At 38.6% G+C, this 18,333-nt stretch overlaps 1 pseudogene; it reads right to left on the bottom strand.

Moving 5' to 3' along the window:
• Window positions 1-3,907: 3,907 nt before the first annotated feature.
• Window positions 3,908-17,707, bottom strand: LOC100719192 (polycomb complex protein BMI-1-like; annotated as a pseudogene).
• Window positions 17,708-18,333: the final 626 nt, after the last annotated feature.

Below are 18,333 nucleotides of genomic sequence, written 5' to 3'. Positions count from 1 at the left end.
AGATTTAATGTCCTTTATGGTTGCATGGAATTCAAACTGATTGATGGGAATTTACCTATGAGTTAATCAATAGGTCATTTACCTTGGAAAAGTGTGTCCAGGCAGATACCGAGCTTTGCATCTTCATCTGGTCTTTCTTTACCTTTGAGTCAAGCTTAAAATCAGTCTGATCTAATTGACAGGATGCTTAGTATTCAGTTAGCACTGCATATGTAGGAGCCTGGCCTGAGCAGACAGGAGGAGGGAGAAGCTGAGTGTTGTACACAGGATTTTAAATGTGATTGCGATTTATCTTGAGGACATTCTTGGGTGTAGAGGACCGACTATGCCAATGCCAGCTCAAATCAAATGGGTACAGAAAGTTCCTCTGATACATCTCTTGTGCTTAACTGAGTCTAATTGTGACCAAAATGAATTCAATAAAAGTGAAAAATTTATTTTTAAAGTTATTAAAAAAGGAGAACATGCCCCACACCAGCTGATACTGGTGTGTTCTCAGAAGTTTAGAATAGTAATAAATACATCTGCTGAGGAAGGCAGATAGCAACAGCCTGGGCAACTTAGTGACACAGTGAGACACTGTCTCAAAATAAAAAATAAAAAGGATATGGATGTAATTTAGTGCAGAGGCCCTGGGTTCAGTCCACATCATCACGAAACAAAATAAGAACGAACAAACTGCAAAACAAATCATTAAAAAATAGAGACTTTAATTTTTTTCTAGTTTGTTCTAATTTTGAGTCTATACCTTGGATCCAGTGGTACAGCAGACAATGAATCTGACCTTCAGGAGAGCTTGCTACCTAGAGAAAGTGGTATGCTTAAAACAAACCAGGTTCTGTGAAAAGAAGTGGTGGTGTCAGAATCTTGCTTGTTTACATTTACGATGTTTAGTTTTTAATTTCATATAGTTTTTGCATGTGTATCTTTCTGTGTCCACGTATGATGATTTTGTTCTCAAAAACATTTCTAACTATACTTGCTATTCTTGTCAACTGGAGAGGAAGAAGCACAAATACCCCAAACTGAGTCATTCAGTCATGGGGAGTTTAGATATAAAGTTTTACATCAAAACTGCAATTTAAATAGTTACTGTATTTTAAGAATTATACTGATAATAAATAAAATTTTATTCCATTTATAGTTCATTTAGTTTCTTTCAAGACATGTTTAAAATTGCCAACTATATTTAATACATTTCTAACAGCTTTGAGACCCTTCTGTTATTCAAGTATGAAATATGGATAAAAACAAAAGAATAAATGGTAAAAGATAAATTATTGAAGTGAATTTTTAAAGAAATAAACTTAATTTCTCATTAATCCATCATCAGTAAACGTGAACTGATTGCAGTAAATTGATAAAATAAACACATTTAAATCAGTTCCTCAGACACAATCAGAACTCATCCAAGGTTCAAGTCCCCTTCACCTTTCACAGTGACAGAGGACAACACCGCGGGCACAGCAGCCCCCGGGATTCACAACCATTTCCCCACAGTTCCCTGAGGAGCTGCTGTCTGATAGGTAAGCACTAAGTGATATTTCCAAGGCCATCAGAGCAAAGCGGGTGGCTGGGAGGCGCCTGACAGAGAGACCTGTGGGGAAACGGTCAGTGACGCTTTGGTCAGGTTCCTCTTGCTATAATGGTGGGACAGAAAGGACAGCAAGCGGAGAAGCTCTTGAGTCCACCTGCTGAAAATTCAGATTTAAATTTATGTTGGTGTGAACAGGAATGAGTGTCCTGAGAAAGCCCTGTTTCTACACAGCGGACCCACAGTCAGTGGTGTGAACCATGTAAGTCCTTTCTGTTTTTATGCAGGTGAGGAACACACATGGCTATGCCTCACCAAGGAGAAAGGGGAAAGCATGCATATTTCTATAAAAGGAAAATAAGCAGAGGAGACAAAAACATTTGGAACTTGGTAGGAAAGAGATTGAACTGCTAGTAGACAGAGAGATAATAATATACATTAAAAGAAGGAGTTTTGACGGCACCTATTTCCTATAAACCAGGCAGTTAGTTTAATTACACATAGCTTTCTGTTTTTGCCTTTCCCTTCTTGCATTCCACCCCGCCCTTTCTTCTTCTTCCTTTTCTGTCTCTCATCTGAGCATGCACCTCTTCTCTCCCTGCCTTCCTTCCTTCTTTCTTTCCTTATATTTTTTTGAAGGCATGGGTAAGAAAAACATTGGGACACTGTTGTCATGAAAAAAGAGAAAAAAGGGCAGACATAAACTTTTTTCCTTTCATTTTATTCGACAGAAAAGAGTAAAAGGTAGTAGAGGAAGGTAATAATTATTGACCCTTGATATTAGCTTTGTTCTCTTGGGTAAGCACATAATTAGGTTGCTCTTTAAAATGCATATTATGCAGCTGGCGGCAGACTCTGGCTCAGATCCGATAACTTCTGATGTAGGCAGCTTTTAAAATGCACATCGTGTATCACAGGAACTTTTCTGGTCTATTGAGTAAATACGTATTAAAGTAATTTTTAAAATACTTATGTACTCAATAGGCTGGAAGCGGTCAATGGTTTAATGAATAGCCATGCATTTTTAAACACGTATTATTATTTATGCACTGACCCAAGTGAGGAAAGTCTTTAAAACAATGAATATTCCTGATGACTGTGTAATTCTGCAGTAAGATCTTAAAAGTATTTCAGGAGTCAGTTTTAAAATTACATTATCTCATTGTCCAATCGCCTCATTTTTCCTGCTTGCTCTTCCTCTTATGGGATGTATGTTAATAGGCTCATTTTATGGCTTCCCTGCTGGCCTAATTTCATTTTCAAAGATTCAAGCTGATTTACATTCTAACTTTATTTTAAAGCCGAATTTATCCTGGATTGATTCATAGTGTGTGGCACATAGTAGGCACTTAGTATCTACTGAATGGGTGATTTTTAAGTTTTTGTGTCATTGTTTTGCAGCAAAGTGTTAGTCTTGTGTCTCACATGTTCAACACAGGGTAAGGGGTGAGTCAGAGCCTTCCCTTTAGCAAAACTATGTGACTGCAGAGGTCAGAAATAGACCCAGGCTCCACTTCCAGCCCTATCATCTACCTGCTGCCTGTTTTCTGGCTAATTAGCTCCCTTCCCTGCATCTACGAAATGGTACCAGTAAAGCCAGTCACAGCTTTCCTATAGGGATCTACAAGTCATCTTTGCTTTTGGGGCAAAATATCTGAGGTCAATTTAGAAGAGGAAAGATATACATGGTTTATTGTCTCAGTCCATGGTCAGCTGGATTCATCATTCCTGGGCCTGTGGAGAGGCCAAAAGTTTCACCAGAAAGCAGCTGCTCATCCTACCACAGCTAGAAGCAGGGAGACAAGCAAAGAGCCAGAGAGGGAGGGGGTGAGATAAAACATACTTTCTTGGTTACTTTTCTCTCATTGCTGAGACAAAATAGCCAATGTCCAAAATTAAGGAAGGAAAGGTTTATTTAGCTCTCGGTTTGTGGAGGTTTTCAGCCCATAATCTGCTGGCTCCAAGGCAGGATGGCATGGCATGGGGCAACTGTTCACAGTGGCAAAAACAGGAAAGCAACAAGAGCTAAGGTGAGTGTGTGTAGGGAGGGCAAACCTCATTCCCTCCCTTATTTTGTAGGTAGGCTATCAGCCCACACTATGGTCCCTGCTCTCCTCCTCCACAGGCTCAGGATGTTGACAAAGTAAGGGCCTTAGACCCCTGTGGAATCACTGAGTTAAACTTCTAAGCTTCTCAGGTTGACACAATGTATCAACTTTAATACACATCTTTCCAAGGCAGGTCCCTTGATGGGCCTCACTTCCCCCCCTAGCCCCACTGTCCAGCTCTGAGGCTGTCAGTGGATTAGCATCCGCAAGGTCCAGGCCCTCTTGCTGCCTCATCTTTGAACACCGAGGCATGGGGTCAGGCATGTTACCTAGAACCTTTCGGAGGACCCAAACTGTGGCGCATGTGTAAACTACAAATGCGATCTTTCATAGAGCATGTGGTGCAGAGACTGGAAACCACTGAGCCCACAGCAATGCTCAGGCCTTCTCTGGACCTGAATTCCCTCTCTGAAACCTGGGAACTATCCATTTCTAGAAAGTAGAAGTTTCCAAACTCCACAGTGCCCTAGTCACAAATATCCAGGAAAAAATCAGAACCCAGTAGACAGAGATCATTCTCTTGTATAGGAGCAAGTTATTCATTAGTTCTCAGTGACTCATTTCCAGACCAGGACCTCCTCTCCACCCTGAACAAGCTGAATGTCATCTTGCCTTCACCTGCTAGGGTGGCTCTATTTGGGAGTTTCCGTCTTTTGACCTATATATCCTGTGGAAGAGAAGCAGGCAGATCTCAAGGACCCTTCTCAGTTTCAGAGAATTCTGCCAGTAGACCAACAGCCCTCCAAAATGTCAAATTTTCTGAGAGCAAGCAGGGTAATGATATCTGCTGCAGCACAACACAGTAAATAGGGTCTTGAGAATAAGCGTTATTAACATGCTCACTGAGTTGCCTCAAATCCTATTTGGAGAGAAGCATGGTATAAATAAATAAACACGCTCCCTGGATCTTTGCTGTCTGAGCTTTAGTGCGCTGCTTCAATCTTGGAAAACCATTAAAATTGCTGGTACATAATTGGATTTGTTTTGTTATTAGGGTTCAGATCTCAGACTTTCCCCACATATTCCACATTCATGAAGCAGAAGCAATCTTCGCTAGATGGAAAAGTTGGCAGCAGTGTGACTCTTGGGGTCACCTGAGGGAGGAGAGGGACAGGGGTGCCTGTCCCAGGGTCCCAGCTTTGCTCACTGCACAGTGTATTCAGCCGAGGCTGGGTCAATGAGTGGGTTGGTATTCCACGTGCTCATCACTGTCATGTTGGCACATAGCATTTCCTGTCATCAAGTGACATGGACTCTACACATTTGTGATCTTGGGCTAGAAGGCTTTGGCTTGTTCAATGACCTTATTTGAAATGGAAATCTTATTAAAGTTGCTTAGTTTCACTTACTGGAAGCCTATTTTTATATATTTAATTTGGTGTCCTGTTCTAAAATATGTTGCATGTGGCTACTATTTTAAATAAGAAATATTATTATTGTTTTAAATCATCATCAGTAAGAAAGCAACTTTTTATCCTAGGGAGAGTAGAAATATAGAGGAGAGATATAAGTTTCTTAAGTGGCTGCTTGAAGGAAGAAAATCAGAATGTGAAAAAAATGACGTTTCATTGGGTGTATCCTACAGGCAGACTTGGGATCCACCAAAACAAAGGGCACGTTTGAAACTCGAAATAATGAATGAAAAACAGAAGCCTGAGGTGGTTGAGTTTAGTTTCATAGCTAGCTGATGAGTTGATTTAAAGTGAAAGAGTGATTATAGGTTTGGAATGGAGCCTCAAGTTCAAGATTTGGCTCTGTGATAAAAGGGGCCTGATTTAATTTGTGCTGGTCTAATGAGGCTTGGAGAGTGAGGAGGCTGCCACCCACCCTAGCTGTTAATAGAACAGCTTATGTGTTTCAGGGTAACCGAGAGAATAGATACTAGGAAGATTAGTTGAAGCATGTGTCCCTGTGGCAGTAGACACTGATACAACAGAAATTTAGCGTATTTTCTGCAGCTCTTGCTTCAGGAAAGAAAGGTGCTTTCAAAGAACACTCACTGAGGGGTGTAAGTTGAGGCAGGGAGAAGGGATTAGCATGAACTGCATGTTTTAAAATGGATGCATGTAAAAATTGCTCTAAGAGGGGGTTCAAAAGATTATTTTACAAGAATAGCAGGTGCGTGTCAGGGATATTACATGATAAGAGGGATGACCCAGATGCACTGGAAATCTGTAATCTCAGATAAAAAAGGTGGCTCTTAGATCAAGACGGAGAGGTCACTGATAGCCGAAGTAGTCTAAAATTCTTAAGAGAAATGTGAGCAAAATAGCAAAAAATGTGGAAACGTGTTGGTCAGCAGAATACTGATAGGCATACTTCAACACTATGTTGAGTCTTTAAGGAGAAGAAACCTCAGAATTCCATGGGGAGGAACCCGTCCTGTGCGCCTTCTCCCTGCTCTTCCTGCTGAGTGACTTACCCATCCATCCACGGCACTCTCGCCCGAGCTTCTGCCTGGCTCTGGGGAATAAGGTCACCATATTAAATTTGATTTTTGCCTTCTCTCCAATCCGAGTGGCCTTACAAGGAGCAAAAGTAACAATTCTTACCAGTTTCCACTTAAGAGATTTAATACTTTTTGTAGCAAAGGAAGAAACTGCACCAACATGAATTTTCATATTGTCTTTGGGACAAGGCCGGTCGCTTCCGAACTTCCCCCACCTCACTGCTGTAGTCTGCACCCCCCAGAGACACGTCACATGGGAGAAAGTGCCTGTCCTGCTGAGGATGACTGCTAACCTCTCCTGCCAGTCTTGGGTTTAGCTATTATTTTGTGTTCAAAGACTTGGTTTTTCTGTTTTTGTTTTTTTGAACAGGTTAAGCTTCACAGGAAAAATTGAGAATTCTTGTGTCCACTGCCTCTGTACATGCACAGCCACCTCCATGATCAACAGCCCCTACTGGCCCTTGCAACTGGGGAGCCCACATTGATTTATCTTTGTCACAGGAAGGACATAGTTTGCTTAAAGATTTACTTCCAGATGGTTCTCTCGATGGATTTGGACAAATTTAAAATAATGATCATGTGTGCATTCATAGAGTATCACAGATAGTATTTCCATTCCATATTAAAATATCCACAGTCTCTCACCTGTTCATAACTGTTCCTCACCAGTGTACAGCAACTACTGGTTCTTTTTTTTACAGTCACAGTTTTACCTTTTTCATATGTCATGCAGTAGAGGCTCATAGCCTACCCTAAGTAATGAGCCTTTGAGGTTTCTTCTTGTCTTTTCATAGTTTGACAGCTCATTTATTTTTTGAATTGAGGAATATTTCACTATCTGAAATGTATCACCTATCAGTCTTGTTTTTGTAGTATTTACAGTTTTATAGGATTGGAAAGACCAACAGCTAATGCTCTCTGCTTCACTTATTCTTTTTTAAGTTTGGGAATGTAAAAAATATTCTTCTGTAACCAGTGGAAAACAAGTGGGCCAAAGGGGTGGAGTCAGACACTAAATAAATTCTGGCATCAATGTCAGACTGTCTTCCTTGGATATATTTCTTGGTGGAACAAAGCAGGCACTGGCCAGTCTGAAACCAGGTAGGCTGAGATGATACGCTTAATTATCTTTATCTCTGTCCCTTCCTTCTTATCACTTAGGGTTGTGTGCCCATATTAGAAAAAAGAACAGACATACTATCCTGTGGATGATAAGAGGCCGTGGTATCTTAGTGAATAGCTTCAGCAAAGTCAAAAGCCCTGGAGTATAGAAGTCAGGGTTAAATGAAAGGCAGAGGGCTAGAATTAATTGGCAAAGAATGAATAAAATAGAAATATAAGACAGATATAGCTTTTTGTTGGAGTGGGGCCCTTTGCATATTAGGTAGTTTCTGCAGGTAGGATGAGGCTTAGCTTGTCATCTCCCCAAAGTTTAATTTGAGAGATCAATGAGCTATGATACTATATGGGTTTCACTGGGAAGGATTTGCTTCCAAGCTCAATGGCTGTTAGCATTCTGTTCTTTGAGGGTTGTTGAACCAACACCCTTACTTCAGGTGAGTCTTCTCTGCATGGCTTCTTCTTTTTTCAAAGCTAACAAGGAAGAAAAAGTTTCATCAGAAGATGGGCATAACACTGTTATTAAATGTGAACATGTATTTGTAATATTACCTTTGCTTTATTCAGTTGGTTACAAGCATGCCACAGGTTCCACTCACAGCTAAAAGCTTGGAGATAATTAATATCAAAAGACAGGAATCATTAGCAAAACCTTAGAGATAATACCAGAGCTATTACCGAAAATCCTCCAATGGTTCTAATTTTAAAATACAACTGTAAATTAAAATAATAAATTTCATTTATTCATCAGCATGTATTTTCTGTGCCAAACACTACCCTTAGACATAGCTCTTGCTTTCAGTAAAACATATTTAGATAATTATAAAATTTATGAAGTCTGTAAGAAGCATGGAGAGAGCTTACGTAGTTGTAAGATAGGCTGGTTTTTGTTAAAAATTTCCCATAAGCAATTATTAAAGGGAAAATTTGATCCACCCTGATGACAAAACAGACTTTACAAAGAAGGGTAAATGGTCAGAGGAACCAAGTTAGACCATCCTTGCTTTTTCTGTAGAAAGGATTATCAGAAAAACATGGTAGGTTCAGAATACTTGGATCAAAATTCTGAAAAGAGCTTCTTGTTGTGTGGAGAAATATGGACGGGAATCTAGTGCGACTACAGAAAGTAAGTGATGGTAGAAGAAATATACAAAACAGCACTGCTTTGTCAATGTACTTACCAGCTGGATTCATTAAAGGACAATTTGCCTTCTTGCTAGTGACACACACTGTGTTTGCCTTGAGACTCATGAACACTTTCATTGAAGAAGTCAGTGAATACTGGGGATAGGTGCAGCTAGAGGAATGAATGATGAAAGAATCAAAATTTAGGGCCAGGGATGCAACTCAGCGGCACAGCACCTGCCTAGCCAGCACAGGACTCCTTGTTTGAGTCCTAATACCCAAAACACCAAAAGTCAAAATTGAAAATGGCGATGCAATAACAAGGCTCAATTGTAATAAGATAGATATTTACAGTGACAATAGAACATCCTTTTCTTAAGGTCCAACAATTGGAAGCAAGTATAAACTTGGGAAAAATCACCTCTCACTTTAGGAATTTTAATGCGAGTTTAAGGCAAATTGTTTGTATGACATAGGTGTCATGAAGAATAGTACTAATAAAACTAATAAGACACATTTAGTGAAGAATAGCTTCTTGGCTGATGGAGAAATAACTTTGATTTTCTAGACACTGAGATTTCATGTGAAAAATTTCAACTATTCTAGGGATGTCTTTTTAAGATTAGAACAGACAAATCACATGTTTAGAAGATCGAAACAGGGCCAATGAAAGGTATTTGTCATATGGGAAAAGATTAAGGAGGTGAAAGTGTGGGGCCTTGAAAAGGTGTGTTGGGAGGAAATCTATTTGAAATATTTGAAAGGCCAGTTGGGTGAAATCAAATGTACTTGCTTGGAATGGTTTCACTGATAAATCACTGAGATGCTTTCTATAAATTGTCACAAGACTACTTTTGGCTGACATTATGATACTCTGAACTCTCCAAATTTGGAAAAGGTTGGTTTAGAAACTGATTTATCATCACAGAGACTTCTATTGTACAGTGAAAACCTGATTGGGTGTTGCTGATTGGCTCAAGAGTTGGATAGATGATTGGGCTGAATCAAAACATCTAAGTCCCTTTAAAAACTTTATTAAAGTTTATTTACGAAGTTGTGTGAAGTTATACATCTATTTCTATTGCAGCCCTGTTAAATAAGAGAGAATTATTTTCTACATTATTTCTATAAGATTATTTCCACCATTTGAGAAAGTACTACAGGTAAATTTGTGAGATAATTCAATTGATTGGGAGAGGGTAAACTCAGAGTTATTCTCCTGCACTTTATTCTTACCACAATTTTGAAATACACTGTTAACTAGCTTATTTTTTCCATACATACTTTGGTGGAAATTTGTATGATTACATATTGATTCCAGTTCTTTCCAGTGGAAAGCTGTAATTTCTTAGGTATCTGAACAGAGAGGTTTGAGCTGGGAAGAAAAATACTTAGTTAATTTTCTCTTACTGCTGAGATAAAATGCCCAACACCTAAAATTAAGGAAGTAAAAATGTTTTTATTTGGACTCACAGTTTGTGGATATATCAGTCCATAACTGGCTAGCTCCAAGGCAGGGTGGCATGGCACAGAGGTAATAGTTAAAAGTGGCAGAAGACAGCAAAAGAAGCACAAAAAGGGGGGGGGGCAAGCCTGTTTCCTTCCCTTGTGTGGGGTGTAGGTTGCCCTCCCCAGGACAGGTGTGGAACTCACACCATCTCCATGCCTTTGTCTTGCACAAGCTCAGGCTGTTTCCAAAATTAAGATCCTAAACTTCTCAAGTTGACACAGTGTATCAACCATTACAAATCCTGACTACTCAAATTGTTTAAGAGGGAGGGAAAAAGAACTCAGAAGTTTATACATAAAGATAAAGTCTGGAGGACAAGCTTTCTTTCCCTATATACAGCCTCAGAAAACACTGTTTAAAATACTGTGTGTAACTATCTAAAAGGGACAGTGTTGATTTCTGGATTCCACAACATGTCAACTGACCTAATGTTCTTCCTTATGTCTTCTGTGCAGCTCTTTGTTGCTCTAATTGAATATTCCCTCTGCTTCTCTGTCTACACAGATGACTCAAATGTGAAAGCTTAGAGGAAATCATTGTTTAAAATGCAACTCATAAATAAAGCACTTTAAAAGATTTGAAAAATTAACAAGAACAGACTTTATGCAATGAGGACTATGTAAATTATAACAAAACTCCTGATATTTAGAAGTTTTTCAAAATTAGGAAGCTTTATAAACTACTTACTACCAATCATATCATTACAGTTAGAATTAAAAAGAAAACTCAAAATCATTTTATTCATAATAGCATTTCCTTTTTCTAGATTTCCTTGATGAAACTGGAACTATTTTATTTAGACTCTTGGATGCAAAATACTTTTCTCCTGGTGGATTGATCTAAGCATGATGCTACCAACTGCTTCTTTTATTGTACAAATCCTAGTCAACTCTCCTGTTTTACAACTGAGGAAGCAAACTGAGAGGCCTTAACATTTTTCAAATAAAAGCTATAGAAGTATCCAGCATCTATGTAAAAGCCAACTAGACCATTTTGTCATTATCTGAGGGTTTGGGGGGGCAGAAAAGATTATTATTTCTTACTTGTGCTTTCTGGAGAAGAGGAAGGATAGCCTTCTCTTTCAAATGAACTTGTTTAGGTACCTGTCAATGTCTCAGTTTTCAGAGGAGCATCACCCAGATTGTGATTTAACGGTTAGTTCTGGCTTTCTCAGCCAGTGCAAGCTACTTTAACATGCCAAAATAAAGTACACCACATTTGCAAATGTTCTCATATATCTCTTATCTTGCAAAATGCCGAAGTATTTGAGAGTCTTTGAAGACTCACATAATAATATAAATAGGAAATAAAAGACACTTCACACATTAAATAGCTTTGATCCTGAATCCTTTAAGACATTGAGAAATGCCTGGCGCTACACTACAATGTATTTTGGAACAAATTCAGGCGATACGGAATTTTGAGTTTATTATAACATGTATGGAAGAACAAAAATGGGACAAGCATTTTCCTCAAGAATTATAAAAAAGATCAATATAAATCAAAGAAACTAAATGTAAAGGACAGAAGTCACCTATGTAGAGAAGAACTCTAACATAGATGATAAAATAAATCAAGAATTAATATAAAAAGACTGATCAAGGAAAAAAAAAACCAGAATCAGAAAGACAGTAGCTATAAATAAAAGTGATATTTTAAAAAATCATAAAAGAATTACAGGAATTTCTAAGAATATAGAGAAAACTTAGTCTTTTTATATGACTTCCTGAATAGATGCAATACTTTTGAAGATAACAGGGAGAATATATATATATATATATATATATATATATATATATATTTTTTTTTTTTTTTTTTAATCGGTACCAGGGATCAAACTCACGACCACCTGCTTGCAATTCGGGTGCTTATGCCATTGTGCTAAATCCCCAGCCTGAGAAAAATATTTTTAAAAAAATATTTGATAATGTTTAATATTTGTGGCAATGTAGGGACAACGTTCAGTATTTCTTTATGGAGATATGATTTCTGTACAGTTAGGATTTTTTTGTGAAAATTTTTACTACAACAGGGCCTGGGCTACTGTTAGTTTCTGACTAATTGGCTAGAAAGAACTCCAGGGAGATGACTTACCTCCAAAGAGGCTGTGTGTTAGGTGAGGATGGAGACTTGACTGCTTCAATAGCTTGTATAGCTAGAGATGTGATTCTTATATTTCCCTTTGAGATATGTATTGTGTTCCAAAAAGGCATCCAGGAGTCTTTCCAGTAAATTTTCCAGGAAACTCTCCCAGAAAATACATGGGGTAGTGTGTATATAAACACTCAGATAAGTGCTTTGCAAAGTCAGGTTCTATGGTGATACATACTGAGTGACACCTAGTGCTCACTGTACTATGCTCAAGACTTAAATAACATTTTATATAAGCAAAGATAATTATTTTAGTCAGAAAGAATGAACTGTACCCAAAGACATCCATATCGACTAAAGTGCTGAATGTTTTGTAGAGAAAGTGAGAAGACACAGTACAATACCTTTTGAGTAAATTTAATGCTCATGTTTAGGTGCTTACAGTGGATACGAAATAGACTGGAATATGGAGGTTGTAGAGATAAAGGTAATGAAAGTCAATTTAAAAAGCAGGGTCATTTACTGATAATTGAAAATAACATTATTATGTAATAATATTTTATATTATTTTATATTATATGATAATTAAAGTTATCAATTTTTGAAAATCCACAGAATGATATTTTATAAAGCTGAAAAAAGATAGTGAAAAGCCTTACAGACCCCACTGGCTACAAGAATTACAATCTCATTTTATAAGGAATCCTTTTTTCCTCATAACTTCCATGACCACACAAAAGAGTTTCAAAGTTTACAGCAGTTGTAGCCGAGGAAACAAAAGAATCACATCACAGAAATGATCACAGTAGATTTTACCTTGCAGGACTGATATATAGATGGAAAGTTTATAAAATTTTCACATTGGCTAGAATAAGAACAAAATATAGCATTGAAAAGAACAATAACATCCCAGGCCTCCTTACAATGACTGAATTAATTAAAATAATTTTGTAAGGTTGATGGAAAATCAAACGAGAACATTAGGAGTGGGACAGGAGCAGATGGAGTTGTTTGGGTGACACCGAACATCAGGGAAGCTGTAAGCAGGAGCAGAGAGCAGACTGGATTATTCAGGGATCACGGCAAGAGTTGAAAGGACAGGTGTCAGGGTAGGTCAGACGAGGTGAACAGGGAAACATGGGGGAAGCAATGGAAAAGACATACAACCTATAAAAATAGATGACTTATTTTTATAAACCCAAACTGAAGCTGATTTAAATGAAGTTTCTTTTCCTTCCATCTGGCTCATTGATTTGAAAACTTTCCAAAAGGGAGTTACTGCTAAGAAATCTGCTTTAAACTTTATAACCTTCACACTCAGGCTGACTTATGAGCTTCACTTCCTCCCCTTGACAAGGACTCTGTCCTTTAGTTCCGACCTTTGGTCTTGCCTTTTCCCTGTTGAGCTCAACCTTAGCAAAAGTCCTAAGATCAGTTTACCAAGAATCCCCCACCACTGACATCACAGCATCTTTGCCTGGCTTTAGCAAGAATCCTACTGAGACATTTTGGAAAGAATGTCCCTACTTTGGTATCGTTTTTAAGTACATTTCCATTCATGACCATCTACCTCCTGCTTATTGTCTGTAATTCCCAGTTGTCTTGGCAGTATTTAGAGGTGGGCCAATCTCTCTCCTTTATGGTATTAATGTTGACACGTATTGCAGTTGCCCTGGACAGTCTTGCTACTATTAGAACCAAGGGCAGAACAATTTTTTCCTAACATTTGTATCAGTTAGAGTTCACTAGAGGAACAGATTTTACACACACACACACACACACACACACACACACACACACTTTTTTTTTTTTAAATAAAGGATTTACAAGGAAGTCTTCCAAAGGCTGCCTGCAGAATCAGGTGTAGAACAGTGCAAAGGCTCTGTGCTGTGAGGATCCAGAGGCTTCAGGCAAAATTCAAAGGCCTGGAGCTTATTGCAGAGCTCCATGCAGGTTCACATAGGGAGACTGAGGTGTCGTGCTGGAAGTCCCAGACAGACGTCCAAAAATGATGACCAACACTGGAGCTCCTCTGAAGGAGCAGAAATGAGACTTTCTTCTGTTTTCCCTTTTTATTCCATCCAGACCGTAAGCCATTGGTTGCATCCAGGATGGTGTTCCCTCTTCAATAAGCCCATCATCCAAACACGCAGAGAACTCACTAAACTAATCTAAGAGGTGACTCTTATTCAAGATGGTACCAGAGTTAACTGTAACACCTGAAACAAGGAAATACAAAGATAAATAGTAATCATGGGAGGTGAAGTTAGGCTGGCTTGGGATTCCGGTGAAAGGTGAAACTGTTCGCTGTGTGTAAGAGATCTGAACAAACTCTATAACTTTGCCCTATTTTGGGGTGTCAGTATTAGCCATATATGCCTTGACAATAGGGAAATATGAAAGCATGACACACAGGTTCAGGTGTGTCTCTTCTGATCTCTTCAGAAGACACACAGCACCGTGATTGGTAGCAGAATGCACCAATTCTTTTATCCTTCTATATCAAGGCCATATGCTGGCAACAGTCTCAGAATGGTGATTCTTATTCTGGTGTTTGCAGTGCGAGTGGTCTCTGCAGACCTAGCTGTCTCTGAGTCAGGGGTGAAGCTCAGAAGTCTCTAGATGTGTCCTTTGACTTTTCCTGTAGTGATTTCTTGACAGGGAGTCTGAAAACCAAATGGTGGTAGAAAGATTCTGCCTCTTACAGTCCTCTCTGTTTCCAAGGGTTCTGCCTTTTTCTTGAGGTGTATTGGTAAAGCCAAGGACTTCGACTTTGCACAAGGGCTGGTGAAGTGTAAATCCATGTTCCTGCCCCCTGTCTGGAGGTGAAGAGGAAAGCAAGCTCTTCTGCCTACTGAGCCTGGTTTATGTGATTGATGCTGGGACTTCTAATTTGCAGGGCAAATGATCCATTAGTGAAAATGGGCACACAGGAAACCTCAGTGCCAATGAGTTAAGTGCCCATCTTTGTACTCAGTGAACAGTCTGCTGATCTCAATTGTAGGCAATTAACAGTGATTAGCAAGCACAAACTTGGTGGGTGGCATCAAAGAGATTCTTACTGATGCCACCAACTTGCAAACAACTCAGAGAGATACTGCCATGAAAACACAGCCCAAAAATTCGAGGGTCTGACCAAAGGAGACTCCTGTGAATGTTTTAATTTCTCTTCTTAAACCTCTCATTAACTCTCTAACAATTCAGTAATGTACAGGGAGGGTCAGATATTCCTTTAGAACCAAATACTCTTTGAGTGCTTGGCATTAAAGAAATTAGAACAAGAAGAAAATGAACCCCTACAAACGTGTGCAACCCTGGGGAGAATGACTTTTGCATTTCTTTTCAACCTAGCCCGGTATCATTACTGAGAGGATTTCAGTACAGTTTGGAGAAAGTGAGCTGAAATCTTTTTCCCAGTACTAGAACTCATATTAGCCTCATCTCTTCTATTATTTAGATTTTGCATTTTTGCTGCTGTTTTTTTTCTCTTACCACTTAAAAATTACGACTGTATCTTGTGCTTTTTGTTTTTGACTTGTTAGAGAAGTAGAAATTAATTATAATTATAATTTTAATTTCCCCACTGACTTCTGTTACAATTTCATAGAAGGTAGACTGCTTCTAACCAACATATTTGAGTCCAAAGGCACAGGAATGAACGACTAATCACTTCAAAGAACCTTTTGCTGCCGACAATTAATAAGCATTCAGCATTTATTGTCCAATACAACAAGCAAATAATCAAGTGAACAATTAATTGACCTTGAGGAGTTAATTGCTCTTTAACCACCCGCATATTAAGTCACATTCTATAATACTCATTTTCAGTCTTACTGGTGGTTATGGTTTTTCCCCCAAGAGTCTGCTGTACTCAGAGGTGGGATGTTCAGGAGGTGATGGGACTTCTACAGATGTGCTGTTACAAGGTGGGGCCTGGTTGCAGCTGGGTCACTGGGGCTGAGACCTAGGAGGGTACCTGTCTCTTTCCAAGCTCTCCTTCCTGCCAGCAACCATGTGAGCACGTTTCCTCTGCCAGTGCCTTCCATCACGTCTTCCTGTCTTGGAGCAGATGTTGGTTATTTTATCCTGGTAATGAGAAAAATGACTAAGATCCCACATCTGTGAGACTTGGGTATTCTGAAAGAAACACACAGCAGAAACTCACTAAGTAGAAGAACCTCCTCCAGGCATTGTTTCACTAAATGCAGATTAGATCTTTCCACTCTTAGGTGCAAGTTCCTTTACGAAGGCAAAGGCCGCATTTACAGGTTTACCATAAAATCCAGGGCTCAAGATGGTGGCTGATATATGTTAGAAGTAAAAAAAAAAAAAAAAAAAAAAAAGAATAAATTAATCCATAATGCAGAAGCAAAAGAAATATTTCAAAAAAATCTAAATCATGATGACAGTTATTTTTCTCTAAAATTGAGGAATCACTACTTTAAAGCCTCATTCAACTGTATAAGTAACTACCTAGAAGTAAGCAATATGATGCACCATCAACTCATTGGCGATTATACTTTAATAAGAGTAATTTTACAGCTTGAGGAATATTACTGCTCTGCATAGTACTTGAATAGGTGATGAGATGAACCGTGAGTACACTCTGTATCTCAATATCTTGGGCCAAGGTGACAAAGTGACCTTCACTGAAGCTAGCAACAATCAATGCCTAATGGATGGAACTAATTGTAACACAATTGTCTTTACAGTTCATGTTATTATCCTTACTTTTATGAAACAAAGTCTTTCCTTTGGTTTAACTCTATTTTTACCAACCAGTTGTTTGATTCTACAACTAGCTTTCCTGTAACTACTTTTAATTTAGGGAAAATGTTCCTGGAGAGAGAAAACACTTTTAATTCTTTGGAAGTTGTTCTTATTGTATGCACAGATCTTAGCATTATGTTTTATACATTATCCATTTTGAATGTGCTCAACATTAACTGGTTTTCTAGGCATCAGATCATCCCTGACTGAAATGACTGACATACAGGACTTTGCCAATGCAGTAAAAAATGTTGCCTATCTTCCCAGAGTCCAATTCTTTACAGGAATGCTCTTTCTTTTCAATTAATGTCTATATGACTATCACATCTAGTCTCTCCCTTATAGCCAAGTTTAATATCACTACAAAAGAAAGCCAATTGGGTGATAGTCACGTATATTAGCATCTATAAAGCTGTAATGGCAGGGAGATATCTATATAAATCAGGAGTTTAAATTTTTTCCTTAACAATCTCAGGAATCGACCAGCTGACACTGCTGCCAACCCATTTATTGATGATTTTCGAGGTCTATTGGCAAAGGAAGACTAGTGGTTGCCAGTGGGGCTGTTGCTGGTTCCATTCATGGTGCTGGAAATGTGAAGACTCTGTGGGTGAGGAGACTACACTGGAGAATGGGGCTGGGCAGACCAGAACAGGTGGGAGGGATGCCTCCTGCTGCACTGCTGGCCTTGTCACTCTGGGAGTCACTCTCCAGTGCTCCAGGATTTGCCAGCCTAGCCCTCTGGTGACTGATCATTTTCTTACAAGTATGTAGAACTCTGTGTTTCAGATGAAGAGGACCATTCCACCTTCAGGTATCAATGTAGGCAATGTTCAGTGGTAATCCTTTAAAGGTTCCTCTTCATGTATGACATCCCTTTGGAGAGTAGGAGGGGTGTCTGTGTTACTGCTGAGAGGCTCTTTTAAGTGCGTAACAGTCAATGCTGCTATGCATTGTGTATTAAAATCCTCCCAGCTGATTTGACCTTTGCAGATATCCATACTGGGGGTGGCTTACCAGCATAGAATATTTTTATTACAAATAATCTAATTCCAAATTCTGCTCCATTGCAAGCAATTGACAAATAACTGTCCTACTGACTTTTCTCTAGTAATACATATTTACTTTTAAAATTAATTGTTGTAGTAAAGAAAAACTATAATGAATATGGAAATAACGTCTTAATTTTTCATTTGTTATGATGGAATTAATATGTTTTTAAATGCCTATTTCTCACTATAATTCTAAAATTTTTAAGTGAACCAGCTAATTGCTGGAAAAAGGCATTTTGTCTAAAGTTATTTTAATACATGGTATAATAATTTCACAGTGAAGGGTTGTTTTAACAGTTAACCGAGCCAGGCCTGGTAGCACAGACCTGTAATTCTAGCACTCGGAAGGCTGAGGCAGAAACATTGCCAGGGGTTCGAAGCCACTGGGCTATATAGTGAGTTCAAGGCCAGCCTAAAGTCCATAGCAAGACCTTGTCTGAAAACAGTAAAACAAAAACAAAACAAACAAAGCAACAGTTAATGGAGAATATCTTCTTTGTAATATCCAGAAATAGAAGCAATGCATCATGAGCTTCTACAGGAATTTTTAAAAAAGAGCAAGTATGTTAACTTTT

This window comes from Cavia porcellus, unplaced genomic scaffold, assembly GCF_034190915.1.
Source record: "Cavia porcellus strain 051 isolate PalLab524CR breed Dunkin Hartley unplaced genomic scaffold, mCavPor4.1 scaffold_30, whole genome shotgun sequence".
NCBI lineage: Eukaryota > Metazoa > Chordata > Mammalia > Rodentia > Caviidae > Cavia > Cavia porcellus.
The sequence above is the reverse complement of the archived record's forward strand: the minus strand, read 5'-3'. Positions and strand labels throughout refer to the sequence as shown.